This window comes from Saimiri boliviensis, chromosome 6 (genome assembly GCF_048565385.1).
Source record: "Saimiri boliviensis isolate mSaiBol1 chromosome 6, mSaiBol1.pri, whole genome shotgun sequence".
Classification (NCBI taxonomy): Eukaryota; Metazoa; Chordata; class Mammalia; order Primates; family Cebidae; genus Saimiri; species Saimiri boliviensis.
In genome coordinates this window covers 59,412,228-59,428,781 of record NC_133454.1, presented here as the reverse complement: position 1 = coordinate 59,428,781, position 16,554 = coordinate 59,412,228, and the positions used below count along the sequence as shown (strand labels likewise).

Genomic DNA, 16,554 nt, shown 5'->3' with positions numbered 1-16,554 from the left:
ATGGCAGAAAAATTACAGATCCTGAGTTATAAAAGCTAATGTCTAATATTTGTTCAGCTACTAAATGTCCATGGAATTAGATTAGTTACATTACCTCACTAAGCTTTTTGCTTGCTCATCGCTAAAATGATGGCAGGAATTTCTGCTGTTTATCTTACATGACACTTGTGCTCTTAAATGAGATCATTCATATAAAAGTCACAACATGTCATCACATAAAAGAGTAGAAAATATGGAGCTTTCACTAGCTTAAAATGCTTCCTTTTAAATAATCTTGACTATGATAAGAGGCAAAATATTTAATTCTCCTAGCCAATATGGCAGAGACAAGTTTTAAAAACTGATTAGTGAGATGGTATCTCAGAGTGGTTTTGATCTGCATTTCTTGTGGAAGACAGTGTGGCAATTCCTCAAGGATCTAGAAATAGAAATACCATTTGACCCAGCAATCCCATTACTGGGTATATACCCAAAGGATTATAAATTGTTCTATTATAAAGACATATGCACACATATGTTCACTGTGGCACTGGCATTGTTTAGAATAGCAAAGACTTGGAACCAACCGAAATGCCCATCAATGATAGACTGGATAACGAAAATGTGGCACATATACACCATGGAATACTATGCAACCATAAAAAAGGATGAGTTCATGTCCTTTGCAGGGACGTGGATGAAACTAGAAACCATCATTCTCAGCAAACTGACACAAGAACAGAAAACTAAACACTGCATGTTCTCACTCATAAGTCGGTGCTGAACAATGAGAAGTCATGCTCATGGATAGGAGGAGTCAATATTGTTAAAATGCCCATACTGCCCAAAGCAATTTACAGATTCAATGCTATTCCTATCAAACAACCAATGATATTCTTTACAGAATTTGAAAAAAAACATTTTAAAATTCATTTGGAACCTAAAAGAACACAAATAGCCAAGACAATCCTAAGCAAGAACAAAGCTAGAGACATCACATTACCCAAGTTCAACTACACTACAAGGCTATGGTAGCCAACACTACATGGTACAGGTACAAAAACAAACACATAGACCAATGGAACAGACCCAGAAATGAGACCCAAAGATACATACCAAAAACTGAAGTAGCTACATTGTTTAGGGTATATATCCTGGGGTTTGTAGTCCTGTGCCAAGAAAATTTAGGACAGAGGCACTCACAAGGAGTCTAGGAATAGAGGTTTAACAGATAGAAGAGAAGAGAAAGAGAAACCACTTTCCCTATACAGACAGGGGTCTCTGAGCAGAAAGTACCTGCTAGCAGTGAATGCACTGGATTTTATAGTCAGGTTTGAGGAGGTGGTGTCTGATTTACATAGGGCTCACAGATTGGTGTGATCAGATATGAGGTTTACAAAGCATGCAGGGAAGGCTGGTCACCCACCCTACTCTTATTATGCAAATGACTTTCCAGTTGATCGGCACCATCTTGTCTGCTCCTTACTGTACACAACTGGCAGAGAAGGGAAGATGGAGCTTCCATCTTGAACGTGTCTAGTCCTTAGTTCCTAGCAGCATTCACACTTGCAAGCTCCCAGCTTGTTTGTCTATGTCTGCAGCTCGACTTTACAGGCAGCTCTTTGTTACACAATGATTTGAGACTGCTTCTCATTAAAAAAAAAAAAAAAAAAAAAAAGACTTACCGAGGACTCCCATACCCTTACTATCTGCCTAAGTAATTTCTTCTTAATTCCTGTATCACAACCATCTGATCTTCAACAAACCTGACAAAAATAAGCAATGAGGAAATGACTCCCCATTCAATAAATGGTGCTAGGATAACTGACTAGCCATATGCAGAAGATTGAAACTGACCCCTTCTTTACACCATATACAAAAATCAACTCTATTGCATTAAAGACTTAAATGTAAAAGCTAAAACTCTGAAAACCCCAGAAGAAAACCTAGAAAATATCATTCTGCATATAGGACCAGACAAAGATTTCATGATGAAGACATCAATAGCAATTGTAACATAAACAAAAATTCACAAATGGGACCTAATTAAAATCAAGGGCTTCAGCCACTGTGGAAAGCAGTTTGGCAATTTCTCAAAGAACTTAAAATAGAAATACCATGTAGATGACAGGGGGATGGATGCAGCAAACCACCATGGCATGTGTATACCTATGTAACAATCCTGCACAATCTGTACATGCACCCCTGAATTTAAAGTATAATAAAAAAACTTAGAAATACCATTTGACCCAGAAATCTCATTATTAGTTACATACCTAAAGGAGTACAAATCACTCTTCCATAAAAACACATGAACTTATATGTTCCTTGTAGCACTATTCACAATAGCAAAGACATGGAATAAACCTAAATGCCCAGCAATAGTAGACACTATGTAGAAAATGTGGTACATCATGAATTCTATGCAGCCATAACAAAGAACAAGATCATGTTTTTTGCAGCGATGTAGATAGAGCTGAGGCAATTATCCTAAGCACACTAACACAGGGATAGAAAACCAAATTTGCATGTTCTCACTTATAAGAGGAAGCTAAACACTAAGTACATATAGACACAAAGAAGTGAACAATAGATACTAGGGCCTACTTGAGGGTGAAAAGTGGGAGGAGGGAGGGGAGGGGAAAACTACTCCCTATCTAGTACCATGCTTATTACCTGGGTGATGAAATAATCTGTAAACTTAACCTCTGTGACATGCAATTTATCTATATAACAAACCTGCACATATACCCCTTAACCTAAAATGGAAGTTCTTTTAAAAAAATAATCTAAACTATATTACACCCCAGGTAATTTTAAGAACTGTATTGTTTTGCTGGGCTCTATACTTCAACCAGGTTGATCAGGCACTCACTAGTCATATGATTAACTAGCATTTGAAATTCAATCTTATCTTGATCTTCAGATTGAGATATCAACATTATATCATTAATATAATGAAATAGCAATGCTTTTCAGTTGAATCACATCTAAGAAACTTTTCTGAGAAGAAAAGTAAAAGCCATATATTGGGAGAAAACATTTGCAAAACATGAGTCCAATAAATAACTTTAACTGAAATATATTTTAAAATTTTACAGCTCACTAAGAAGACAAACAACCTGATATATTTTTTAAAGTTGGTCAAAATATTTGAACAGACACTTCAACAATTATTATATACAAACAGAAAAAAATAAATGAAAAGATCCACAACACCGTTAATCATTAGAGAAATGCAAGCTAAAAATGAAATTAGCTGGGCTACAATTAAAGAGATTAAAACACCAATGTTGGCAACAATGAGAAACTACAGGACTCTCATACACTGTTGATAGGCAGAAAAAAGGTAGAACGATTTTGAAATAGACTTTAACAATTTATTATAAAGCTAAACATACACTTACCATACAACATAGTAAGTCCACTCTTAAGAACGTATTCAAGACAAATAAAAACAAATATTCACACAAAAACAGAAACTCAAATGTTCATAGAAGCTATATTCATAATATAGTTTCTATGTTTTACATAGCTTCTCTATTCCAAAATTTGAAACAACGCAAGTGCCTATTATCTGATGAATAAACAAACTGTGGTACATCTATGCAATCTATGTAATTGATAATCGTCAAGAGTACAAAGGCAGAAACTACTGATGCCTGAATCATTTGGATTAATGTCAAACCATCAACTTCAGTGAAAGGAACAAGGCACAAAATACTATATGCTATATAAGATTCCATTTACGTAAAATTTCAGAAAATTCAAAATTACAGTGGTATGAAACAAGCCAGTGGTTTTCAGGAGCTGGAGTGGGGAAAAAAAAAGCATTTACCACAAAAGGGCACAAGAAAACGTTTTAAGGTAATGGAGATATTTTAAAAACATTGTTATGGTGATGACAGTGGCTACATGACTGTATATTTGTCAAAATTTAACAAAGTATACATTTTAAATTACTTATGTATAAAGAATATCTCAATAAATGGATTTTAAAATATGTACATAGATATAAATGTATGTAAATAATCTCACTTTGAAGAGCAGCTGGAAGTCTATTTTAAGATATTGTGAACATTTCAGATTTTTTTTTAAAGTTTTCCAAGTTTCTATTTCCCTGAGGTAAAGCAGCTCTCTTAAGTTTTTCCTGAAAACACCCAAGGGAGTTTTCCAGGAAACCTTAACTTTTTAGCTATGATGAGTTACCTCAATTCTAACATTCTTTGATTACAGTAATAATAAACTTTTTATGCAATAGTCCCAAGAGACATTCTAATCCAGATCACTAAAGGTAAACAAAAAAATCATTAAAGATCACAATTGTAATCACCGTAATACAGGGAAGGTCATATTATTTTCTGGGTAGAGCAAGTAAGATAGATGTATCTAAAATAAAGTCACAATATGCCTGATGAATAAACGGGAATACCTAAACAAAATGCTGAAGGTAAAGAGATTACTTTACTGAATACAAATATAATATTTTCTAACAAGAATGTTAAACTAAAATAAGATGATTTAAGAGTAGTGAGTTTAATGTCACTGGACAACAACTTGTTGAAGATATTGTAGAACTTTTAAGGACAAAGTTGGCTCATATGCCCTTTAAGTTTTCTTCTAACCTGACATTCTATGGGCTTGAAAAATTTCAGTTTTCTAGATGGAGCCACTGAAGAAACAGAAACTGACTGAATAGACAGGCTATCACATTCCTACCACTGGGAAAAAATATCTGAGAGTTGAGAAGCTTTCATTTTACCAGTGACCTAAAATAGAAGTCAAGGACCTATGCTTAATTCAATTGTGTCTAATGTCTTGATTCATTACCAAACCGAAATCCTTTTGGCAAAAATGTAGTCCTTGAAAGTCAGAGGAATAGTCCAAGTTTGAGATATACTAGATATGTAGGATAAAATGATTAAATAGTAATATAACACTTGGAGTTAGTATAAATCAAGACTTAGACTTCCTCAATGGGACTAAGAAAAAAAACTGGGAAAAGGAATTAGAGGTTGTAAAAAGTATTCAAGCCAAAATTGAATAACCACTCGGTATGGTTCTGCAAAGGGGATTAAGTGTGGTATAGGGAAAAGTCTCAGCTAAGACACAGGTAGGTTTACAGAGAATTCAAAATTGGAGCAGTGAAAGCATTTAGAGAATAATGAATGGTATGGAGTAGGAAAAAAAACTTGACATTCACGTTTCTTAACATACATGAATGAAGAAATTACCAATTGTTTTAAAAGCTGTGTAACATAAGTATACTGTGTCATGTAATTATCTGTATTTATATGTTAAACAGTCTGAGTGTCACTTAAACTTGTTTATGGGTGGTTTTATAAATTAAAATGTAATTACCATTATTTCAAATACTTTATGAGGGAGGATGTCAAATGTCATATCTTTATCATAAGTATGTAAATATGTTAATATACTTCAGTAACAAACTTTTTACATTTTACTGATAGTAAAGAACTTGAGTTATCTCTAAGCCCCCACCTGCATCACATCTTATTTCATTTCTGTTCACCCTTTCCCAATCCTATTTTCTTAACAAATATTTAGTGAGTATCTACTAGATACAAATCACTGTGGTAGGCACTGTCTTAGGACCTTGAATCTAGCATTACTATTGTCATCATTTTAGAGATGAGGAAGATAAACCTCAGGAGGCTTAAGAGTCCAATTAAAAGATTATAAAGCTACAGGTGACTGAACAAAAAATATATAGCACATCATTGATTCTAAAACCTTCTATACTTTTTCCTATTATGCCATATTTTCCTGACTAATTCTTAAATCTTTACATGTGCAATTTTATGCAATTTCTAAGGATCCACAGCAATGTTAATGAGGGAAAAAAATGCCCCCAAAAATAAAAGCCTAAGTTGTTGCACACGGGTCGTTACAGTGCAGAGAGCCCAGAGCCTTCCTTCCTCGATATGATGAGGTCCTGAGTGCCCTGAGATAACCTTAAAAAGGCCAGGTTCCTTTCAGAGGTTAAGAGACTCCACAAAGGAGAGCGATGCTACATCTCAGAGCCCTGTATTTGACCCAAAGCACAACAAAATAGAAAGCTCAAAATATAATTTTTTTCCCTTAGTGATACATTTTTTATGACGATCATAACAAATAGCAACTCCATTTGTTTTCAACAACTGCAGGTTTTGATTGTTTAAAAATGGTATAACACTTTTGAAAAGCCTGAGTTGTTCAATTTTTAAAATACCAGAGGGGAATCAAGCTCCTGTCAGGGTCCTAAAAGACTACCTAGCAAGAAAAACAAAATGTAAGACATTAAGGATGTTATAAAGAAATTAACTAGACAAATGAAAGGAACACTGGGACAGTAGGCAGCTGTATGAAAATCTTCATTATTCTGCCTTAAGATATCTGTCAATCTTCAGTGATATCAGTGATGAAGGGAGAAAGGGGGAAATGCAGGAGAATTCTAAAGTGTTTCTCCTTGTCTGCATAGTGTGTTTTATTCTATTTTTGTATTATACCTCAACAACATTATTACTTGTCTAACCAGGTATAGTTATGCACTTTGCGCAGTAGTTAATAGTGTGGAAGTTTATTTTCTGGGCAAAAGAGCTGTAGAGAGAGGAGAGAACACTAGAATATTTACAATAAAAAGAGTTTCTACTGGTACCAAGAGCCTATTTCGATAGATATTACTCTTTGGATTCTTTAATAACTTAAAATATAATTAAACAGCCCACCCCACCTTGTAACAATTTGAAGAATTACTAGAAGAAGTGGAATAATGCACCTCACTATTGTGAACTTCTCCTTTTATCATACACTTTTCCCTTTTTGTCTCCCACCTCTAAACTATGAAAGATCTTGATTAGGCACTGTGGTGTTTGAGTTCCTTCCCAAGCCCAGCATTAAGATTGCAGGAATCAGTTTTCCAAAACTACTCAGATCCTGATAACTAGACAAAGAAAAACACACCAACAAAGTACAAGTTATGATAAAAGTCTGTATTGATATATAAAAATACAGGTTACAGAGCTTACCATTGCTTACCCTTGGGACAGCTGCAACTCCATACTTAAGGGAGAAGCTTCCCCAATTCTGATTTATTTATTTAGTAAGTCAGTGAGCACCTTCTGTGCTCAAAGAATGAGATATTAAATAGACATGGTGCCTGACCTCATGAAAAACAAATAAATATTTAGACTGGGAAGGAATATGGAGAAGACCAATACTCATGGAGTTAGAAACTGGGACCAAGGATGTTAAAGAAGTAAAAAGAGCTCTGCTACTTAGTTATTCCATTCCACTCACATTTGAAAAATATTATGCAGCCATAAAAAAGGATGAGTTCATGTTATTTGTAGGGACATGGATGAATCTGGAAACCATCATTCTCAGCAAACTGACACAAGAACAGAAAACCAAATACCACGTATTCTCACTCATAGGTGGGTGTTGAACAAAGTGAACACATGGACACAGGGAGGAAAGCATCACACACTGGACTCTCTTAGGGGAGCTAAGGGAGGGACATCGAGGGGTGGGGAGGTTGGGGAGGGATAACCTGGGGAGAAATGCCAGATATAGGTGACGGGGGGAATGGAGGCAGCAAACCACCTTGCCATATATGTGCCTATGCAACGATCCTGCATGATCTGCACATGTACCCCAAAACCTAAAGTACAATGTAAAAAAAAGAAAATTACTCTTAGATGGTCAAAAACCACTATGCATTTGTAAAGTTTACTCACCAATAACCTAGAAATGTTTAAAAAAAATTGTAAAAAAACAGAATTTTCTTATATACAACAGAGAAGATGAAGACAATTATTAAAATAATAATGATACCTTGATTCATGAGAAAAATGAGTAGTGAACAAAAACGAACTACAAGAACCAGAAAAAGTAACAGCCGAATTTGCAAATGGAAATATGTTTACGAAAAAAGTCTCAGCTCTGAGATTTACCACAATCAAGATCACAGCATTTATTTTACTTATGTAATTTTCTGTCTCCCTTAACTATATGGTAAGCTTGATAGGGGAAATTTTTTGCTGTTAACATTCTTGCCTTGTTTTTGCTTTGTATTTTTTGTTCCTCTGATATAACTCCAGAACCTGAAAATTTGCAGGATGCATAACATATGCTAAAAACAAAACAAAACTTAACAACAACAACAAAAAAAACCTGTTAACTGAAAGAATGGATAAATGGAAAAAATAATAATAATAATAACTGCCAGCTTCTGGCAGTCACTTTTCCCAAGTAGAGAGTCTGAGGAAATGACCTCCCTGAAAAAGGAGTTCTATACATACCACATTAAAAACTTTACCTAGTTTAAGGATATAAATTGGTTGTTTTAACTTGAAACTAGGACTAGCCACAAAATAATACACCACAAGACAGTACTTCAACTGAATTACACAGACCGAAATAGATCTTCAGTGAACTTGGGCAGTATTCAGAGATTAAGGATGAGTGTTTCACATACATCTTTTTGATAGATCGAATACATGTTTTGGCATCTAGTTTTTTGCACTATTGTTCATAACCTACTCTTCAAATGACTGGGAAAAAATGTTGAGTATAAAAGACTTCTTTGGAAAAATCTGTAAGAATCAGTTGGAGAAAGCAAGCGGAAACTTTGACTATTTTTTTGGATGCTGCCTATAAATGTAACATGGCAAAGAACAACAACAATACAACAAATTAATCATTGTCCCGTAAGACTTTTTTCAAAATATTTAAAATAGGTTACAAAAATGATGAATTATATATCATGGATGTACTTGTTCCATAACAGTGTAGACATCAAAACATTTATATTATATAAAGTAAAAACAAAGAAAAACTAAGTAGATTTAGGGAAAGACTGATTGATCAAATAACTTGTGTCTAATTGTATCTTACACTGATATTCAAAACATGGTAACAATAACAAAAGTGAGTAGAGGTAAATATAGATTCCCTTTAATTGGACTGTCTTGGCCAGTTTTAACAGTTTCTGTTCATTGATTTAGAAGATGCCTTCAAAGTTGAAACAACTTTGAGAAAAGTAACTAATTTTATTTTTCTTTTAGACAGAGTCTTGCTCTGTCACCAGGTTGGAGTGCAGTGGCGCAATCTCAGTTCACTGCAACCTCCGTCTCCTGGGCTCAAGTGATTCTTTTGCCTCAGCCTCCCATGTAGCTGGGATTACAGGCGCACACCACCACACCCAGCTAATTTTAGTATTTTTAGTAGAGACGGGGTTTATCCATGTTGGTCAGGCTGGTCTGCAACTCCCAACCTCAGGTGATCCACTCGCATTGGCCTCCCGAAGTGCTGGGATTACAGGCATGAGCTACTGCGCCCAGCCTAACTCAAGTTTTATTAACCTTCTTTTTCTCAATTTTTCAATTAATTGACTAGATTCTCAGTTAAGTATCCCTCTTTTTTTAGCAACAGAATTTTCCTTGGTCAGGAAGAGCAAAAAAGAGAAAGGAAGGAATATTGTGTAAAAGAAACTAAAATCTTAAAGACCGAAATTATAGGGACAATAAGGATAATTTCATTCAATCAAAACTTTTAAATATGAGAATACTGAAGTTAGAAGTAATAATGTCCTTTACCCAAGGGACCACATTTAATTAAGTCAAAGCAGATTGTGAATGAATAACTCTTGACTTCTCACACAAAGCCTTTTATACTTCACTCTTACCACAGATATTCGGAGTTGAAAACTTCCTTGAGCTGAGTTTCATCTTTGTATTTTTTCTTTTCTTCTTTTGTTCAGAGATGTGCAGCTCATTGCCTGCAATGGACATGCAAAATCAGACCACAGTGACTGAGTTTACCCTGACGGCCTTTCCTGTTCTTCAGAAGCTTCAAATTTCCCTTTTTGTGGTCCTCTTGTTTACTTACATGCTTACTCTAACAGGAAACATTGCTATCATTTCCCTAATATGGGTGCATCATCGCCTCCAAACCCCAACGTACTTCTTCCTCAGTAATTTGTCACTTTTGGACATTTTTTACACCACCTCAGTTACCCCAAAGCTATTAGCCTGTCTCCTACAGGACAAGAAGACCGTATCTTTTGCTGGCCGCCATCACCCAAACTTCTATTTTTCTTGGGGACAGTGGAGTTTATCCTCCTGGCGGTGATGTCCTTTGACCGCTACGTGGCCATCTGTGACCCCCTGCGCTACACCATCATGAACAGCAGGGCCTGCCTCCTACTAGTTCTGGGTTGCTGGGTTGGAGCCTTCCTGTCTGTGTTGTCCCCAACCATTGTGGTATCCAGATTGCCTTTTTGTTACAAGGAAATTAATCACTTCTTCTGTGACATTGCCCCTCTGCTACACATATCCTGTAGAGACACTCGTTTCATCGAGATGATAAACTTCTTCTTATCTTCCCTCGTCCGCCTTACCTCATTGGTGCTCACCACCATGTCCTACATCTACATCATCTCTACCATCCTGGGTATCCCCTGAGCCCAAGGACGTCGGCAGGCCTTTTCCACCTGCACTTCCCACATCACCGTCATTTCCATTGCCTATGGGAGCAACATCTTCATGTATGTGAGGCCCAACCAGTCACTCATTGGATTTTGACAAGGTGACAGCTATCCTCACCACAATGGTGACCCCTCTTCTGAATCCTTTCATTTATAGTCTCAGAAATGAAAAGGTAAAGGAAGTCTTGAAAGAAGCAATCAGCAAAATTATGTCCTCATAGCACAGGAGAACTTAAAACTTTAACGAAGTTTTTCTGCTCAGAATAGTTATTTTCAACCGTAGCTCAGTGTGGAAAAAGACAGGTTTAGACACCAGAAAATTGAAGGTATATGGAAAGGTGTGAATAGACTCAGTGCCACATCAGAGGCAAAGAATTGTAGTCACAGTTTAGAAGAGACAATTCAGCCATAGAGAAAATAACATGCATGAACTCTATTATTGAACAACTGCACAGTCACAATATCATGGATTAATAAAAAATTCTAAACTAAAATAAAAAAACCTAAATTTTAAGCCTAGCTTTATCACTTTTTTTAATCAAGTGACAGCCTATCTATTTGTTTTTCATCTGTAAAATGGGGATGTTGTGCTTTTTCTTTTTGTTGTTGTAGGCTTAGCAAGATAGTCTAAGAAACTGAACCACATATAATTAAAAACCAACACTTCTGCTGAGTCTTTTCAGATGTTGCAAGAATTCAACCTTGTCAGTTAAATATTATAATAATAACAATAACAAGGGAAAGTAATAACATAATATAGGGTTTGTACAGTGTGCTTAAATATATATGCATGTATTTCACCTATTCCTTCTAATAACCTTAGAAAGCTGATATCATTATCTCCATTTTACACATGAGAAAACTGAGGTTTACAAAGGTTAAGCATCCTGCCCCAAACTACACCATTGGTGAGTGGAAGAAATTTAGAATATGTGAACCTCAGACTCCTTTAGCATTCTGCTATATCATAAAATGTGGAAGGGAAACTTAAGAAGGGAAGCCAAATTAGCCTGGAAGCTACCTTCTTTTTCTGAAGCCAGAAGGCAACAGTTACACAGACCTGCAGATCAAGGCAGACCAGGAGTGGGATATAATTAGAATGGACTGAGAGGCAATTGATTTGAAAGGAAAATTACTTATTCAGAGGCTGTAACTGACCATGAGTCTAGACTGATCATCTATAGCAACTGGCCAATACAGCCATCATACAGAGGAGAGTATCTTAGCATTCACTTGGTTGAGGAAAAAAAAAAAAATCAGAAAACTAATGAAGCTTGCTTAAGTAAAATGTGTACTTATCATAATAATCAAAAGTACCATACGGAAACCCAGATGATAAGAAACATCAAGACCTGCTAAGCAACAAAAAGAATGTAAGGATTCAAGGTAAGCATTCCCTTATCTCTAAGTCTCTGATTTCTCTTTAGGTCTCTTTGGAGTTGTAGTTCTCTGTATTATTTTTCTCCATATACTTTGTGGTATGCTGAGTAATGGCCCCTAAAGATATCCAGGTTTTGACCTCTGGAAACCGTGAATGTTATTTTATGTGACAAAGAGATTTTTATAAGTGCAATCAAGTTAAAGATCTTGAGATAGGGGAATATCCTGGATTACCCAGGTGGGCCCTACAGGTATCCCAAGTGTCATCATAAGAGTTAGGCAAAAGGAGATTTTACTACCAAAAAAACAAACAAAAAAAAAAAAGAAGGCCACGTGATGATGGAAGTAGAGAGGGATTTAGTGATGCTGCTCTACTGGCTTTGGAGACAGAGGGTCATGAATCAAGAAATGAACCTCTGAAAGCTGGAAAGGCAATGAAACTGATTTTCTCCCACAACCTCGTGTGGCTCTGCCAACACTGGGTTGCAGCCCAGTGAAACTGTTTCTGGATTTCTTGCCTTCAGAACTGTAAAATAATACATTAGTGTTGTTTTGAAGCCACTAAGTTTGTGGTAATTTGTTACAGCAGCCATAAGAAACTAATATACACCTGATCTGTTTTTCCCTCTCTGCAGTGTTTTTTTCTACTTTTCTGTGCACATGCAAGACAGCTGCTTTTGTCATTCACAAATATATGTATACATTCAATTATAGATATATATTCAGTATATAGGAGTACAGATATTGAATGTATTTGAATATACTGATATGTGGTAAATTTAAGTGGATGCATGTTTAAAATGATCTGAGTTTGAAATCCAAATTTCTGGGAGGAGGATATGATTGATCCAATTAGAGTGAGATTTCCGCTTCTGATTCACTTATTTGCAAGAAGAGTGAGTCAGCAATGTGTCAAATCACCCTGTGTCTACACAGCCACTAAGTAGGTGCTGTGGGAGTAAGCACTCTAAAAAGAGTGTAGGAAGAGGAAGAAGACAATAGTCATCTCTAAGATCAAAAATAATCATGGCTAGTCTTGTTATAGATTTTCTAGCTGAGTGGACAAAGATAGGAACCTTAAGAATTGGCATGGAATCAGTGAAGAGGAGGTAAAGAAAGTGCTATCTTAGGAATGAATTCAGAGTATTATAAGAGAGCATAGTCCATCATAAGATAATGAAGTGGACAAATGTTTAAAGACTAAAAGTAGGTAGACAGAAGTCACCAAGAATGAAGCAGTCCTGTAATTTTCTGCTCTGTGCTCATAATCAGACCATAATTAAGACATGGTATCAAAAGTTACCATATGAGGTTACTATTGCTGCCATAACAAATTTCCACTAATTTGGCAGCTTAAGACAACTCAAATTTATTATCTCAGAGCTCTGCCAGTCAGAAGCCCAACACAGGTCTTACCAAGCTAAAATGTCAGCAGGCTGCATTCTTTCCTGGAAGCTCTAGCAGATAATCCATTTCCTACACCTTTGGGTTGTTGACAGAATTTATTTTCTTGAAGGCTATACTATGGATTCAACCTGGAAATTTGTTTCACTGGCAAGGCTATGGAGAAATAGACACACTTTTACACTGTTAGTGGGAGTATAAATTAGTTCAACCATTGCAGAAAAGTGTGGCGATTCTTTAAGGATCTAGAACTGGAAATCACCATTTGATCCAGCAATCCCATTAATGGGTATATACCCAAAGGATTATAAGTCATTCTACCATAAAGACACATGCACACATATGTTTACTGCAGCACTATTTACAATAGCAAAGACTTGGAACCAAGCCAAATGTCCATCAGAAAAAGAAAATGTGGCACATATACACCATGGAATACTATGCAGCCATAAAAAGGAATGAGATCATGTCCTTTGCAGGGACATGAATGAAGCTGGGAACCATCATTCTCAGTAAACTAACACAGGAACAGAAAACTAAACATCACATGTTCTCACTCATAAGTGGGAGTTGCAAAATAAGAATACATGGATGCAGAGAGGTGAACAGCATGCACCACGGCCTGTCAGCAGGGTGGGGGGCAAGGGGAGGGAGAGTGTTAGGACAAATATCCAATGCATGCCGGGCTTAGGACCTAGATGATGGGTTGATAGGTGCAGCAAATCACCATAGCACCTATGTAACAAATATATCCCAGAGCTTAAAGTAAAATATAATTTTTTTAAAAAAGAAAATATACGGCAAACTTATAAAGGGTTGATACATTTTTAAAAACTCCAAAAGTAATATAGGACTCAGTTTCCAGTAAGCAGCCTGAAAGAGTTGCACCTTTGAAATCAGCCTCACAAATAAAAAAGGCTCGAATTATACAATCATCAAGGAAGAACTGTTTAAAGCCTGACTAATTAAAAATGACATTAACAGGCTGGGTGCAGTGGCTCACGCCTGTAATCCCAGCACTTTAGGAGGCCAAGGTGGGTGGATCATGAGGTCAAGAGATCGAGACCATCCTGGCCAACATGGTGAAAACCCACCTCTACTAAAAATACACAAATTAACTGGGCGTGGTGGTGCATGCCCATACTCGCAGTTACTCAGGAGGCTGAGGTGGGAGAATTGCTTGAACCCGGGAGGTGGAGGTTACAGCGAGCCGAGATGATGCCACTGCACTGCAGCCTAGCAACAGAGAAAGACTCCATCTCAAATATATATATATATATGTTATAACTAAGAATATCTACTAAATTTTTTTCTTTATTTCTTCTAAAAATAAAAAGAAGGGAATACATGTGCAGAGTTTGCAGGTTTGTTTCATTGGTATACATGCGCCATGGTGGTTTGCTGCATCTATTGACCCATCCTTGAAGATCCCTCCCCTCACCTCCCAAACCCCACAACAGGCCCTGGTGTGTGTTGCTCCCTCTCTGTGTCCATGTGTTCTCAACGTTCAACTCCCATTTATGAGTGAGAACATGTGGAGTTTGGTTTTCTGTTTCTGTGTTAGTTTGCTGAAGATGATGACTTCCGGCTTCATCCATGTCCTTACAAAAGACATGATCTCATTCCTTTTTATGGCTTCATAGTATTTCATGGTCTACTAAAATTTTAATGAATCATTATAAAAGCTTAGTGGTCTCAATGTTCCACCAACTCTTCAAACTGTAAAAGGACCACAAGAGATTCACTCAATTTATAAAAGCTTTAATATGATTTTTAAAACCGATATTTTTGCAGGGTGGTTCATACTTGTAATTTCAGCACTTTGGGAGGCCAAGATGGGAGGATCACTTGAACCCAGGAGTTCAAGATTATCCTGGGCAACATAAGGAAACTCTGTCTCTACAAGGAAAATCAAAAAAGTGGCCAGGTGCGATGGCTCACACCTGTAATCCCAGCACTTTGGGAGGCCGAGATGGGTGGATCCTGAGGTCAGAAGTTCAAGACCAGCCTGGCCAATATGGTGAAACTTTGTCTCTACTAAAAATACAAAAACTAACCTGGCATGGTGGCACACACCTGTAGTCCCAGCTACTTGTACTCAGGAGGCTGAGGCAGATGAAAGGCTTGAATCTGGGAGGCCAATTTTGCAGTTAGCCAAGATTGTGCCACTGCACTCCAGCCTAGGCAACAGAGCAATACTTCGTCTCAAAAAAAAGAAAAAAAATTTAAAAAGTTAACTGGGCATGGTGGCATACACCTGTAGTCCTAGCTGCTCCAGAGGCTGAGGTAGGAGGATGCTTGAGCCCAGGAATTCAAGACTGCAGTGAGCCATTATTGTGCCACTGCAGTCCAGCTTAGGAAACATAATAAGACCCTGTCTCAAAAAAAATAAAAAGGAATTCATAATCTCTGCAGATATAGTGCTGATAAAAATGGTTTATGGTAAAAAGGAGGGTTATGAATCTGAGTGATGAGAGAGCCAGAATATCTTAGCACAAAACCCAACAGGAGAACAGAGTCAGTTTGTATGGACATAGGTAAACTGGTCTGGGGACTTTGTACACTTTAACCAACAGCTCTTCCTCATGCCAACCACTGGCCCCTGGCAACTACCATTCTACTCTCTGCTTTTGTGAGTTTGACTTTTTTAGATTCCATATATAAGACCGATCATTCAATATTTGCCTTTTCTATGGTGGTTTATTCCACTTAGCTTAATGCTCTCCCACCTCCCACAATTTCATTTACGCTCTTGCAAAATCAGGGTTTTTTTTTTTTTTTTCTTCCATTTTTAAGGCTGAAAAGTATTCCATTGTATTTACACACCATGTTCTTTTATCCATTTATCCACTGATGGATACTTAGTTTGTTTCCATACCTGACTATTGTGAATAATGATAAAATAAACATAAAAGTACATCTATTTCTTTGAGATACTAATTTCAAGTCTTTGGACATATACCCAGAAATAAGCTTGCCAGATTATATGGTAATTCTAATTTTTTGATAAATCTCCATATTATTTTCCATAAGGGTTATATCAATTAATATTTCTACCAACAGGCTGCAAGGTTTCTGTTTTCCATCCGTACTCATCAACACCTCTTATCCCTTCTCTTTTTGATAATCACCATTCTAACAGGTATGAGATAACCCCATTATGGTTTGGAGTCACATTTCTCTGATGATTAGTGATGTTGAAAACCTTTTCAAACACCTATTAGTGGTTTGTATCTCTTCTTTGGGAAGATTTCTATTCAGGTCCTTTGCCCATTTTTAATTGGGTTATTTGGTTTTTTGCT

At 36.6% G+C, this 16,554-nt stretch overlaps 1 pseudogene; it reads left to right on the top strand.

The window, feature by feature from the left end:
- The first annotated feature begins 9,771 nt into the window (after positions 1-9,771).
- On the top strand, positions 9,772-10,689 carry LOC101049343 (olfactory receptor 6M1-like; annotated as a pseudogene).
- Positions 10,690-16,554: the final 5,865 nt, after the last annotated feature.